The following is a 14,068-nucleotide window of genomic DNA, read 5'->3' as shown; positions in this document are numbered from 1 at the left end:
GGTGATCGGGAAACGAGATCACTCCCGGACAAGAATCGCGCTTCCTGATACTTGCGCTATTTTCCGCCCGGCGAATGGGGGCTCAAGATGACGATCATAGTTAGCATTTCGAGTCTGTGTGACTCTGGGCCATTAGTTACGCAGTTACCATAACCAAAGGCAGCTTTCAAAACTAGATTTTATTAATCGAATATACATTCCACCAGGTGCTGGGGTGGGATATGATCCTTGTCTCCTGGGCATAAACCTGGGCCCCTGGATCAATGATCCCCATGAGATTACCGCCGGGCATTAACATGCACAATACTTGCTCTATGATGTGCCCATACATATGAGAACACGATTCAAAATATTTGTCAGGTTGCTTCTGAGTAAAGCATCAACACAGCTTTTATATCAGATTTCCCTTGACGGAGATCGAAAGTTTGAAGATCTAAGTAATTGTCCAGCTGAAAAGGTCACATAAATATTTACATGCTGGATGAAGAGTCTGCGCCTGAATTGGGGAATTAGCAAACTAGCAATGATCAAATTCTTTTATTGTCCACTGCCATGCAAGGCAAGGTTTTATAAATGCTGCATCAGAAGGAGAAATTCAGCTCACTGCCAATCATGTCACCTATAATGCTGGAAGTGTACTGTTAATCTGAGACTGGGGCTTGGACAAGTTTCACAAGAGGGCAGCGTGCATTTCATGATGGATCAGGACCTGAGGCTGCATTTCTGCTATCTTTATTAGCTTGTAGCAGAGGCAAGGGGTAATTACAAAGGCATTCGCTATTCGCACAAAGCCAGTGCGCTTTTAAATGCTGGCAATGTTATTTCAGTGAGGGAATTCAAGTCAGAAGGAGAGTGGGCAGCCAGCAAAGCGAGCTTGTAAAACATAACATTTAGCACTTCGAGACAATCTTTCACGTCATGAGCATTGTTCTTTGTTTTTTTTTAAACAAGAGATTAAGCCGCTGACTCGTGAAATGGAACATTTTCACAGCATTTTCCACCAAAGACGCCTTCAGGTTTCAGGATCACGTTGAATTCACTGAATTTCAATTTTAATCTTGTTTCTTCAGCCGCGTTGTTATTTAATTGGTGTTTGCCTTGCACAAAGAGCCGCTTGCACTGCTGCTTCACAGCGCCAGGGAGCCAGGATCAATTCCCGGCTTGGGTCACCGTCTGAGCGGAGTCTGCACGTTCTCCCCGTGCCTGCGTGGGTTTCCTCCGGGTGCTCCGGTTTCCTCCCACAAAGATCTGAATGACGTGCTTGTTCGGTGAATTGAACATTCTGAATTCTCCCTTGGTGTACCCGAACAGGCGCCGGAGTGTGGCGACTAGGGGATTTTCAGAGTAACTTCATTGCAGTGTTAATATAAGCCTACTTGTGACACTAAAGATTATTATTATTATCCTAATTTGACGAGGTGGCTGCATTATCACTGCAACTCAGGGTTTGCTTGCCACAGAAAGTTAACAGCTGCTACTTAGCAGTGTTAGTACCTTCTGTTTAATGATGTGATAATTGTTAATTCAATGCAACCCCTCTGACCTAGGAAGGGAGCAATTCAAACCGCACAATCTCATTCGCCTTTGCGCATTTGCACAGTGGCGTGGAGGAATTCAAGGCGACATCGCTATTTTCAATCAGCCCGAGGTTGGAAAGTGAATCTCGAGACAATCAAGTGGTGATCAGATGCAAGGTTTGATAAATTATTACAGCTGATCCACCTACAACACCAAAGACTGCACAAAATATGCCAATAAATAGTGGGATACGGTTTCTTAGTTCACATCAGCAATTTTTTCGATGAAATTTGAGGAGGAAGAATTATGTGAAATTTCATCGGATTTACAGTGCAGAAGGAGGCCATTCGGCCCATCGAGTCTGCACCGGCCCTTGGAAAGAGCACCCCACCCAAGCACACACCTCCACCCTATCCCCGTTACCAAGTAACCCCACCTAACCTTTTTTGTGGACACTAAGGACAATTTAGCTCAGCCAATCAACTTAACCTGCACATCTTTCGACTGGGGGTGGAAACCGGAGCACCCGGAGGAAACCCACGCAGACACGGGGAGAACGTGCAGACTCCGCACCGACAGTCACCCAAGCCTGGAATTGAACCTGGGAAGCAACTGTGCTGACCACTGTCCTACCATGCCGAAATGGAAATTGTTGATTGTAGTTTCATTAAGAACAGGATACAATGCCATAGACGAAAGAATATTAATGAGAAATTGTGCTGATAAGTAGATTGTCATTTGTATTATCATCTGTGTGTAAATAATAATAAATGTATAACTATTGTAGTTCCAGCATCCGACCAGCAGGTGGTGTGAGTGTGCAGGCATGTGACCCAGACACACCATGTGTTCCAGGAGAAGGTGTTGGTAAGGAGTTGGTAGCAGTTGCATATTAGAGTAGTTCTGTAGAATCTTAGTGTAAGTTAGGCCATTATTTCCAACTGCATTCATCTTAGACATTTTAGTAATTCGTGAGTGTGGTGGTAGTTATAAATAAGTTTGTTTCTGAAACAAAATCTAATGTTCTTTATTCACATTTGTTATGGGCCAGGGTTTAGAGAACCCCAAAGTGTATCATGGAGTTCACCTGACCCACAACTTTTAATAGATTGTGGTATGGGGAGCACACGGCCCACTCTACAGGTGTGATGTGGAGATGCCGGCGTTGGACTGGGGTGAGCACAGTACGAAGTCTTACAACACCAGGTTAAAGTCCAACAGGTTTGTTTCGATGTCACTAGCTTTCGGAGCGCTGCTCCTTCCTCAGGTGAATGAAGAGGTCTGTTCCAGAAACACATATATAGACAAATTCAAAGATGCCAAACAATGCTAGGGATGCGAGCATTAGCAGGTGATTAAATCTTTACAGATCCAGAGATGGGGTAACCCCAGGTTAAAGAGGTGTGAATTGTCTCAAGCCAGGACAGTTGGTAGGATTTCGCAGGCCAGATGGTGGGGGATGAATGTAATGTGACATGAATCCCAGGTCCCGGTTGAGGCCGCACTCATGTGTGCGGAACTTGGCTATAAGTTTCTGCTCGGCGATTCTGCGTTGTCGCGGGTCCTGAAGGCCGCTTTGGAGAACGCTTACCCGGAGATCAGAGGCTGAATGCCCTTGACTGCTGAAGTGTTCCCCGGCTGGAAGGGAACATTCCTGCCTGGTGATTGTTGCGCGATGTCCGTTCATTCGTTGTCGCAGCATCTGCATGGTCTCGCCAACGTACCACGCTTCGGGACATCCTTCGGGACACCCGAAGCGTGGTACATTGGCGAGACCATGCAGACGCTGCGACAACGAATGAACAGACATCGCGCAACAATCACCAGGCAGGAATGTTCCCTTCCAGCCGGGGAACACTTCAGCAGTCAAGGGCATTCAGCCTCTGATCTCCGGGTAAGCGTTCTCCAAGGCGGCCTTCAGGACCCGCGACAACGCAGAATCGCCGAGCAGAAACTTATAGCCAAGTTCCGCACACATGAGTGCGGCCTCAACTGGGACCTGGGATTCATGTCACATTACATTCATCCCCCGCCATCTGGCCTGCAAAATCCTACCAACTGTCCTGGCTTGAGACAATTCACACCTCTTTAACCTGGGGTTACCCCATCTCTGGATCTGTAAAGATTTAATCACCTGCTAATGCTCGCATTCCTAGCATTGTTTGGCATCTTTGAATTTGTCTATATATGTGTTTCTGGAACAGACCTCTTCATTCACCTGAGGAAGGAGCAGCGCTCCGAAAGCTAGTGACATCGAAACAAACTTGTTGGACTTTAACCTGGTGTTGTAAGACTTCGTACTCTACAGGTGTGGTACAGCAGAAATCGAAAAGTATTTTTTAAAGCAAAACAATGTTTATTCTATGAACTCAAGTTAACCTTTTTAAAACATACAGTGAACACCTTAGCAACCATCAATTCAAATACAACCCTCAAAGAATACAACACTAAGTAATCCTTAATAACTTCCCAAACAATATCCAGAAAACAAAAGAAACACCTTTTAACAGAAGCACATTGGGTTACAATCACTACTGAGAACATTTATAATTCTGAATTCACCAAATGATCAAGGGATAGTCTTTTCATGGCAAAGCAATCAACAGTACACCTTCTCTGACTGGCTTCAGCTCTAACACTGAAAACAAAACTAAAACACACCCTGCAGCAAACAGCCTAAAATGAAAGTAAATAGCTGACAGACAGCCCAGCTCCACCCACACTCTGACATCACTGCAGTAACATGAGCAACCAAAGATTTCTTAAAGCGACATTCTCATGGCACACTACAAGATCGATATTTAACATCAGCCCAATCAAAGAACCTTACAGCAATCAATCACGGGACGTTATGACATGTATAGGCAGCACATAGGGGTAGGACATGTGGCTAGCACTGTGGCTTCACAGCGCCTGAGTCCCAGGTTTGATTACCCGCTGGGTCACTGTCTGTGCGGAGTCTGCACGTTCTCCCCGTGTCTGCGTGGGTTTCCTCCGGTTGCTCCGATTTCCTCCCAAAGTCCAAAGACGTGCAGGTTAGATGGATTGGACATGATAAATTGCCCTTAGTACCCACAAAAAAGGTTAGGTGGGGTTACTGGGTAACGGGGATACAGTGGAGGTGTGTGCTTGGGTGGGGTGCTCTTTCCAAGGGCTGGTGCAGACTCGATGGGCTGAATAGACTCCTTCTGGCACTGGCCATTGGAAAGAGCATCTACTTAAGCCCACGCCTCCACCCCATCCTCGTAACCCAACCTTTTGGACAGTAAGGGGCAATTTTAACATGGCCAATCCGCCTAACCTGCACTAATTTGGATTGCAGGAGGAAACCGGAGCACCCAGAGGAAACCCACGCAGACAGGGGGAGAAAGTGCGGACTCCGCACAGACAGTCCCCCGAGGCTGGAATTGAACCCAGGTCCCTGGGGCTGTGAGGCAGCCATGCTAACCAATCTGCCACTGTGCCGAGTTGATTGGATTAGATGTGAAAGGCTGGGAAGAGTCCTGTGGAGCATACACACCAGGGTGGACCCGTTGTGCTGAATGACCTGTTTTTACACTTTGAATATTATGTAAAACTATGTCAGACACGGATAAAAGAAAGGATTAAAGACTGACTACTTATTCACACACACAGCTGACAGTTATGTAGCACTCAGACAGCTCTTAAACATTTACTCAGAAAACACAACTTGAATTTATATCACAGCATTAGCATAAAGATGCCCTGCAGTGCTTTATAAAATAGTAATAAACGAGAAACCAGCTTTGCAGCAAGGAAGGATAAGATGAAGAGAAATAACAAGAAAGCTCAGTCTAAAAGATAAGCCGGAGGAGGTGGTGTTACGGGTGAAGAAAGAAGGTTGAGGGGTGACCAGAAAGAGGTCTTTACGGTTTGGGGGCCGCTACCGGGATCTTGTCCAACACCGCTGGGCGTCAGTGGACTTTTGGCAGGACCACCTCATCCCCCAGGTTCTTCCACTGTGGGATCTGAAAATCCCGGCCCAGGGATTCAAAAAGGTAGGCGCAGAGGAGGTGTTCCTGCTTGTGGGGGGGGGGGGGCTGCAAAGATCAGGGCAGCATGGTAGCACAGTGGTTAGCACAGTTGCTTCACAGCGCCGGGGTCCCAGGTTTGATTTCCAGCTTGGGTCACTGTCTGTGCGGAGTCTGCACGCTCTCCCCGTGTCTGCGTGGGTTTCCTCCGGGTGTTCCGGTTTCCTCCCACAGTCCAAAGATGTGCAGCTTAGGTGGATTGGCCATGATAAATTGCCCTCAGTGTCCAAAAATGTTAGGTGGGGTTACTGTGTTACGGGGATGAGGGCGTAGGTGTGGGCTTAAGCTCTTTTCAAGGGCTGGTGCAGACTCGATGGGCTGAATGGCCTCCTTCTGCACTGTAAATTCTATGATTCTATGATCATAAATGTAAGATACATGGCAGGTGGGCTGCCAATCTAAGTGGGTCAGGTCAGGGTGGGAGGGGAGACAGTGGAATAGCCACCTGTCACAATGTACATGCTGCCATGTCGAAAATACACCCAGCAAGGTGATGCAAACTCCAGCCCAGGAGTATAACACACCAGCAGAGTCTAATTGTGCCAATGGACTGTTTCCATGCTGCATGCTTTAAGACCATAAGACGTAGGAGCAGAAGAAGGCCATTCGGCCCATCGAGTCTGCTCAGCCAGTCAGTGAAATCATACTAATCTGAAAGAGATTATCCTCAAGTCTGCGTTCCCGTCTTCTCCCCATAACCCTCCATAAAAATCTGTGTATCCCAGCCTTGAACACACTTAACAGCCCAACCTCTACAGCCCTTTGGGGTAAAGAATTCCAGATTCAGTACCCTCTGGGAGAAAAAAATTCTCCTAATTTCTGGCTTAAATGGGCGACACATCCATGGTTTCAAGGCCGTAAGACTCTCCTTCAGAGCTCACCTTGTCTTTGTCTTAATTGGGAGGCCCGTTACTTTGATACAATGAGCCCTCATTCGAGATTCACCCGTGAAACATGGAATAAAATTTTGAACCATACCTTGTATGTTCATGACATCTTGGAAAGCAAAACATCCCAAGGCAATTCACAGGAGTGATTGTCAAACACAGAGAATCATAGAATCCCTACAGTGCAGAAGGAGGCTATTCGGTCCATCACGTCTGCACCAACCCTCTGAAAGAGCATCCTACCCAGGCGCACTCTCCCCTCCTATCCTAAACCATAAGGGGCTGGTTTAGCACAGGGCTAAATCGCTGGCTTTTAATGCAGACCAAGGCAGGCCAGCAGCTCGGTTCAATTCCCGTAAACAGCCTCCCCGAACAGGCGCCGGAATGTGGCGACTAGGGGCTTTTCACAGTAACTTCATTTGAAGCCTCCTTGTGACAATGAGCGATTTTCATTTCATTAGGAGGAGTGATCAGCAGCATGGTGGAAGAGGTAGGTTTAATTGAGCATCTTAAACAGGGAGAGAGGGTGGTAAAGAGGGAGAGAGGCTTGGGCAGGAATTCCAAGCTGAGACATCACCGTCAATGGTCACATGATGAAAACTGAGACTGCGCGAGAGGCCACAATTGGATGAGTGCAGAGTTCACAGGGAGTTGTGGGCTCGGAGGAGCTCACAGAGATGGAGTGGAAAGGCCAGGGAGGGATTTGAAAAGAAAGTTGTGAATTGGAAAATCACCTTCTTATCAGAGTGGGAGCCAACGTACGTCAGCGAGGGGGGGGGGGGGGGGGGGGATGAGTGGGGGGCCGGAATTTCCTGGGTCCCCCCGCGGTGATCTTTCCCGCGGCCGAGGCGGCTCTCCATTGATGCCCGACGGTATTTTCTTGTCCTACCGGAGTTTGCAGTGTTTTGCATTGCTGGTCCGCTCTGCCGCTGGGGAACCCACAGTGGGGGCTGCATTTGGTGGGTCCGGAACATGCCACCTGCAGGAATGACTGGAAAATCCTGCCCTTGACAGGAGTTGCTAACAGGAATTATTCAGTAAGTGTATGACGGTGTTATGTCCAGTGAAGGTGTCTCTTTGTTTATTTATTCTCTCACAGGATGTGGGCGCCGCTGGCTTGGACCAGCATTTATTCCACATCCCTAACTGCCCTTCAAAAGATGAAGATGAGCCACCACCTTGAACTGCTACTGTCCATGAGGTGTAGGTACACCAACTGTGCTGTTGGGGAGAGAGTTCCACGATTTTGACCCAGCGACAGTGAAGGAGCAGCGATATATTTCCAAGTCAGGGTGATGAGTGACTTGGAGGGGGACCTCCAGGTGGTGGGGTTCCCAGGTCTCTGCTGCTCTTGCAGGTCTGAATGGTAGTGGTTGTGAGTTTGGAAGGTGCTGCCTAAGGAACCTTGGTGAGTTCCCACCGTGCATCTTGTAGATGGTACACACGGCTGTTACTGTTCCTCGGTGGTGCAGGGAGTGAGTGTAGAAGGTGGTAGATGGGATGCCAATCAAGCGGGGCTGCTTTGTCCAGGATGGTGTCGGGCCTCTTAAGTGTTGTTGGAGCTACACTCATCCAGGCAAGGGGAGAGTATCCCATCACAAAGCCTTGTGAACAAGCTTTGGGGAGTCAGGAGGTGGGTTACCCACTGCAGAATTCTCAATCTCTGACCTGCTACAGTATTTATATGGCTGACCCCGTTCAGCTTCTGCTCAATGGTAACCTCCAGCATATTAATAGATATATTCATAACTTTATCCATTGTCTGAGCTCATATGGAATCTTCTAGAACTGTCTTTTATTTGTTCAAAATGGACACCGATGAAATGTTAAGGTGGTTGCTAAGGGGTCAGGTGGCCTTCGCTTATTCAACACAGACTATCAAGGGACTGGATTGAATTAAATAACCCTGGGTAGAAGCCTCCTCCTGGATTGGGCACACCAAAATGGACGTTATTTGTGGAATTTATACCTGTCATTATTCGAAGCTGACTCAAAACATAAAACGAGAGAGAAGACCACTGCCCTGGCGAAAATCCTCGAAATCGCCAGAAATCAGGATGCAAGCACGATGGGTCGAATGTCCTCCTTCTGCACCATAACAATTCTGTGGGTCTGTGATTCAGAAATCTAAGGGCCGACCCTGAACATGGCATCTTCCATTTTACAGAGGCGGACTGGAGTCCGGCTGGGATTCACACATGCGCAGTGAGGCAGCTGTTTTAATCACCAGTTCCCTTTGCTGAAGCGTGGTTTTGGTAAACTAGGTAACAGGAGGTAGGATTCAATTTGATAACCAGAGGTAAAGTGCACCTTATGTAGTCCTGGGACCTCTTTGGAAGAGTAAAGGCTTTGTTTGGGAAAGGTAAAGCACCCTCTGGGATTATTAGAGATAAACCGTGATGGTGCGTAAAAGGTGCTGAAACAGATTGGAACCCTTAAAGCTGTCAAAGTACTGTCAAAGCTGTCAAAGAACTGCAAATCTGTCAAGGAACTGTCAAAGGATATTATATGAGTTGTCTTGGAGGGCAAAGGGTGGTGGGGAATCAGTTGGCATGCGTTGGCACTATGTTGGCAAACCAGGCTATAATGACCCATGGGGATGTGACAGGTACAGGGGCATGGGTTGGTATTGGAGGTATGAGGTGCTATGGGGAGTGGGTGGGTTATTGGGTGGGTGCATGAGGCGCCGTAGTTTGGGATTGAGGACTGAATGTCTGTTTTTTGTTTTAATCATTAAACAAAGTGCCAGAGCACACAACCAGGCCTTCCCCTCTGCCCACTCTCATACCCAGCAACTTTCTCACCTCTCCTGGCAACAGAAGGCTCCACTTCAAATCCAGCCCAGTCCCCCCTAGAACGTTAATCCCAATTACAGTTGGTCATTTTTAAAGATCAATCATGAAGAGTTGGGAACTCTTCCGTCTCTGCGCACTCCGACCTGGGAATGAAAATCCTCGGCCATGAGCCCCCCCCCCCCTGCTGGCAGCGTATCTTCCGGTGGCAGCAGGGGCTTGCATTGGCTGCTGGTGGGGTTTTCCTGTCCCACCAAGGTCAATGGTGTTTTTGTGGCTTGCCCAGTGCTCCACCAGAAAACCCGTCATGGAAGGGTCGCCTTCCATGCGACCAGAAGATCCCACTGGCAGGACGGACTGGAAAATCGTGCCCCTAGACTTTATGTCTTCGGGTTTGCAGATTAGCAAAGGGAAGCTGACAAGACCTGCTATCCACCAACTAAGTGTAAAAGACCATAATTTATCTCCTATTGTATGTCAATGGTTTTCTGGTTGCAGGATATTCTGGATGGAGAATGTCTGTTGACCATGTGACTGAAACTGGCTTCTGATACTGAGATCTTTTATCATCCCAAGAAACATCCATCGTCAACTAGTCTGAGAGCTAGACTATGAAACCGGCTGAAAGAAATCAATCACTCAAAGTGATTAACCTGTTCCAGTTTCAAAATTCATCTGTGGACCAACCTCCCAGATTTTCGACTAAAAGAAACCTCCAATGTGAATGCCATTTTTCAAGACTTTCACTTCCATCTGAACAATCAAATCCATTCTAGAAACCCCGGCCCTGCCATATGGGAGACCACAAATCAGAAATCAGAGACTGATTCAACCGTAATCTTTATCTGTATCCAATGTGTACCTGTGCATGCATATATGTGAGAATGTGTGATGGTGTGTGCATGTGTATATGAGAGTGTGAATGTATGTGTGTGGGATAATGCATGGTTGGGTGTGTGTGTGCCCTTCTGCATTAGACTGAATGTGTGACATTTTGAGGCAAGTGCATGAGAATAAATGAGCTTCTTTATTTTTAAACTCATGAAAGCTTGCTACTGAATAATTTACTTGGAATGCACACTGCAAGGGCAATAGATGACAAACCTCCTTCAAAACAAAGCAGACTGATTGTGGGCAGTAAGAGAGAAAATGCATTCTGTCTGTGCACTGGAGAAAATAGGTTTCTCACTCATTTTAAACCTGATTAATAAAATCAACTCAACAGTGCTCATTGTATTTTGCACATTCCGCATATTCTGATTGTTAAATTGCCTTCATGTTTGACTTGTTTAGTTTGAGTGTTATTTGTTAATAATATTAACACGAGAGAGAGTTTGGCTTTTGTATTATAATAAATAGGATTCAATCATATTTTGACAGGCTAAACAGTGCAAGAATAAATCAGTCGGTGCGTTGTGCACCCGTTTGTATTGCCAAGGTGAAGATTTGTAACTCCTCTCATACAGTTCATGAAATTAAAAGAAAATGCAGCTCACAGATGATTGTCAGCTAACATTTTAGCTCCCCTGAATTCTGGGGAATTGATGCATTATTGATGAACTATTACAATGGGCTAATTGCACTTGATTCAGCTGACCCTGTACAGTAGATGTGCAGTTCCAATTGGCCAATTAAACACCGACAACCAACCCTATCACGACCAGACAAAACCACTGGCAAGTCACTTCACCTTCAATCATCCGGCATTATTCTGGTGACAATTATCCCAGCACCAGTGATTGCTCAGAGGAATGCAATGAGTGTCAAGCGTGACGGAAACAAATCACCCACCCTCTCCCTGCTTCCTCGATGCTGCTAGCCATCAATGTCCGATGAAACATAATGGTGAATATGCAGTGCAATACAACTTGTCGAAACTACGCAATGCGCAGGGAGCTACCGAAGGAAAACTTGTTGGATGCGTTGCTCGAGATGATGATGCATGCTTATTCATCAAATCAGCAAGTGGGGGGGGGGGGGGGGGGGGGCACGGTCGCACAGTGGTTAGCACTGTTGCTTCACAGTTCCAGGGTTCCAGGTTCGATTCCCAGCTTGGGTCACTGCCTGTGCGGAGTTTCTCCATGCCTGCGTGGGTTTCCTCCGGGTGCTCCGGTTTCCTCCCACAGTCCAAAGATGTGCAGGTTAGGTGGATTGGCCATGCTCAATTGCCCTCAGTGTCCAAAAAGGTTGGTGGGGTTACTGGGTTACGGGGATAGAGTGGAGGCTTGGGGCTTAGGTAGGGCGCTCTTTCCAAGGGCCGGTGCAGACTCGATGGGCCGAATGGTCTGCTTCTGCACTGTAAAGTCTATGATTTCTATGAAGGTACAGCATCAATTCTGCCACCAACAATTATAATAGAATAAAACAGCACAAAGGGAAGCCATTTGACCCAACGTGCCTATGTTGGCCCTTTGAAAGAGCTTTCCGATTAGTCCCGCTCACTACCCTGCTCTCTCCCAATGACCCTGCTTTGTTTTTCCCTTTTAAAGTGTTAATCAAATTCCCTTTTTTGCAAGTTTCCATTGAATCTGCTTTCACTGTCTCTTCAGTCAGCGTGCTCCAGATCGCAACAAATTGTTGCGGGAAAAAAATTATTTTCTCATCTTCCCTTCTGTAGGCTCCATGGTCAATTATCTTAGATCTGTGTCCTTTACTGTGTCCAACCCATCTCCCAGTGGAAACACTTCCCTCTTATGTACTCTGCCGCGGACAAGAACAGTTGTTTTTGAGAGGGACCAATTGAAACCCTTGCCATTTCTGGCAAATATCAATGAGTTCTGTTATCTGCTTCTGTAAGTTGAATGAAATTCCAAAAACAGACCCTTCTCTGTGGTGACACAGACATTGTTGCCCAGAACAAATAAGCAGTCTCGATGGATGTGCTTATCATGCCAGGGAGGCCTGGCTCTCTCTGTGTTTGTCCAGCTCCAGGACAATGACACAGCAGTGTTCCTTTTGCATTGTAGGTGAACCACAAAGAGCGGAGGTTGCCACTTGCAAGTGTTTTAAGAGACAGGAACACTGAGGTCCATCCTGTTGTTCATCATCAGTCCGGGATTGAGGACAATTATCCATCCCTATGCATTTTATAAGGTTCCCCACGATAGGCCATTGCAGAAAATACAGAGGAATGGGATTCAGGGTGATTTAGCAGTTTGGATCAGAAATTGGCTAGCTGGAAGAAGGCAAAGGGTGGTGGTTGATGGGAAATGTTCAGCCTGGAGTCCAGTTACTAGTGGTGTACCACAAGGATCTGTTTTGGGGCCACTGCTGTTTGTCATTTTTATAGGAGGGGGCAGAAGGATGGGTGAGTAAATTTGCCGATGACACTAAAGTCGGTGGAGTTGTGGACAGTGAGGAAGGATGTAACACGTTACAGAGGGGCATAGATAAGCTATCGAGCTGGGCTGAGAGGTGGCAAATGGAGTTTAATGCAGAAAAATGTGAGGTAATTCATTTTGGAAGGAATAACAGGAAGACAGAGTACTGGGCAAATGGTAAGATTCTTGGTAGTGTGGATGAGCAGAGAGATCTTGGTGTCCATGTACATAGACCCCTGAAAGTTGCCACCCAGGTTGAGAGGGTGGTTAAGAAGGCGTACGGTGTGTTAGCTTTTATTGGTAGAGGGATTGAATTTCGGAGCCGTGAGGTCATGTTGCAGCTGTACAAAACTCTGGTGCGGCCGCATTTGGAGTATTGTGTGCAGTTCTGGTCGCCGCATTATAGGAAGGATGTGGAAGCTGAGGGACTTGAGGTTATTTTCTTTAGAAAGAAGAAGGTTAAGAGGTGACTTAATTGAGGCATACAAGATGATCAGAGGATTGGATAGGGTGGACAGTGAGAGCCTTTTTCCTCGGATGGTGATGTCGAGCACGAGGGGACATAGCTTTAAATTGAGGGGCAATAGATATGGGACAGATGTCAGAGGTAGGTTCTTTACTCAGAGAGTAGTAAGAGCATGGAATGCCCTGCCTGTAACAGTAGTGGACTCGCCAACACTAATGGCATTCAAATGGTCATTGGATAGACATATGGACGAAAAGGGAATAGTGTAGATGGGCTTTAGAGTGGTTTCACAGGTCGTCGCAACATCGAGGGCCGAAGGGCCTGTACTGTGCTGTAATGTTCTATGTTCTATGTTCTAAGATCTGCTTTGCCCGAGGGGAGTTTTGTATGTTCGGGCTATTTTCATAGCTGCGATAGCTCCACCCCCCCCCCCCCCCCCCCCCCCCACCCCCCCACCACCCCCTCCCATCCACTACATGAAAGAAGGCCCCAAGGCCCCTCGGCACTGGGTTGCAATCAAACTTTGGCAGAGAACTGTACATCGTCATAGAATTTACAGTGCAGAAGGAGGCCATTCGGCCCATCGAGTCTGCACTGGCCCTTGGAAAGAGCAACCTACTCAAGCCTCCAGCCTATCCCCGTAACCCAGTAACCCCAATTAACCTTTTTGGACACTAAGGGCAATTTAGCATGGCCAATCCACCTAACCCGCACATTTTTGGACTGTGGGAGGAAACCGGAGCACCCGGAGGAAACCCACGCAGTCAAGGGGAGAACGTGCAGACTCCGCACAGACGGTGACACAGCGGGGAACCTGGGACCCTGGAGCTGTGAAGCAACTGTGCTAACCACTGTGCTACCGTGCTACCCATATTACCATAATACCTGAAGAGCCAGGTAGAGAGAGTCAGGGCTACTGCAGGTCAAAGACACCAGCCCAAAGGTCTCCAACCCCAATGTTATTCTTGCTGGACATGCGTTCTTGGTTGCTCATCACTGACCTTCTCAGACTCGCTGATCATTGCTTTGTTTT

The sequence above is a fragment of the Scyliorhinus torazame genome, chromosome 11 (genome assembly GCF_047496885.1).
Source record: "Scyliorhinus torazame isolate Kashiwa2021f chromosome 11, sScyTor2.1, whole genome shotgun sequence".
Taxonomy (NCBI): Eukaryota; Metazoa; Chordata; class Chondrichthyes; order Carcharhiniformes; family Scyliorhinidae; genus Scyliorhinus; species Scyliorhinus torazame.
This window is presented reverse-complemented; position numbering follows the sequence as displayed.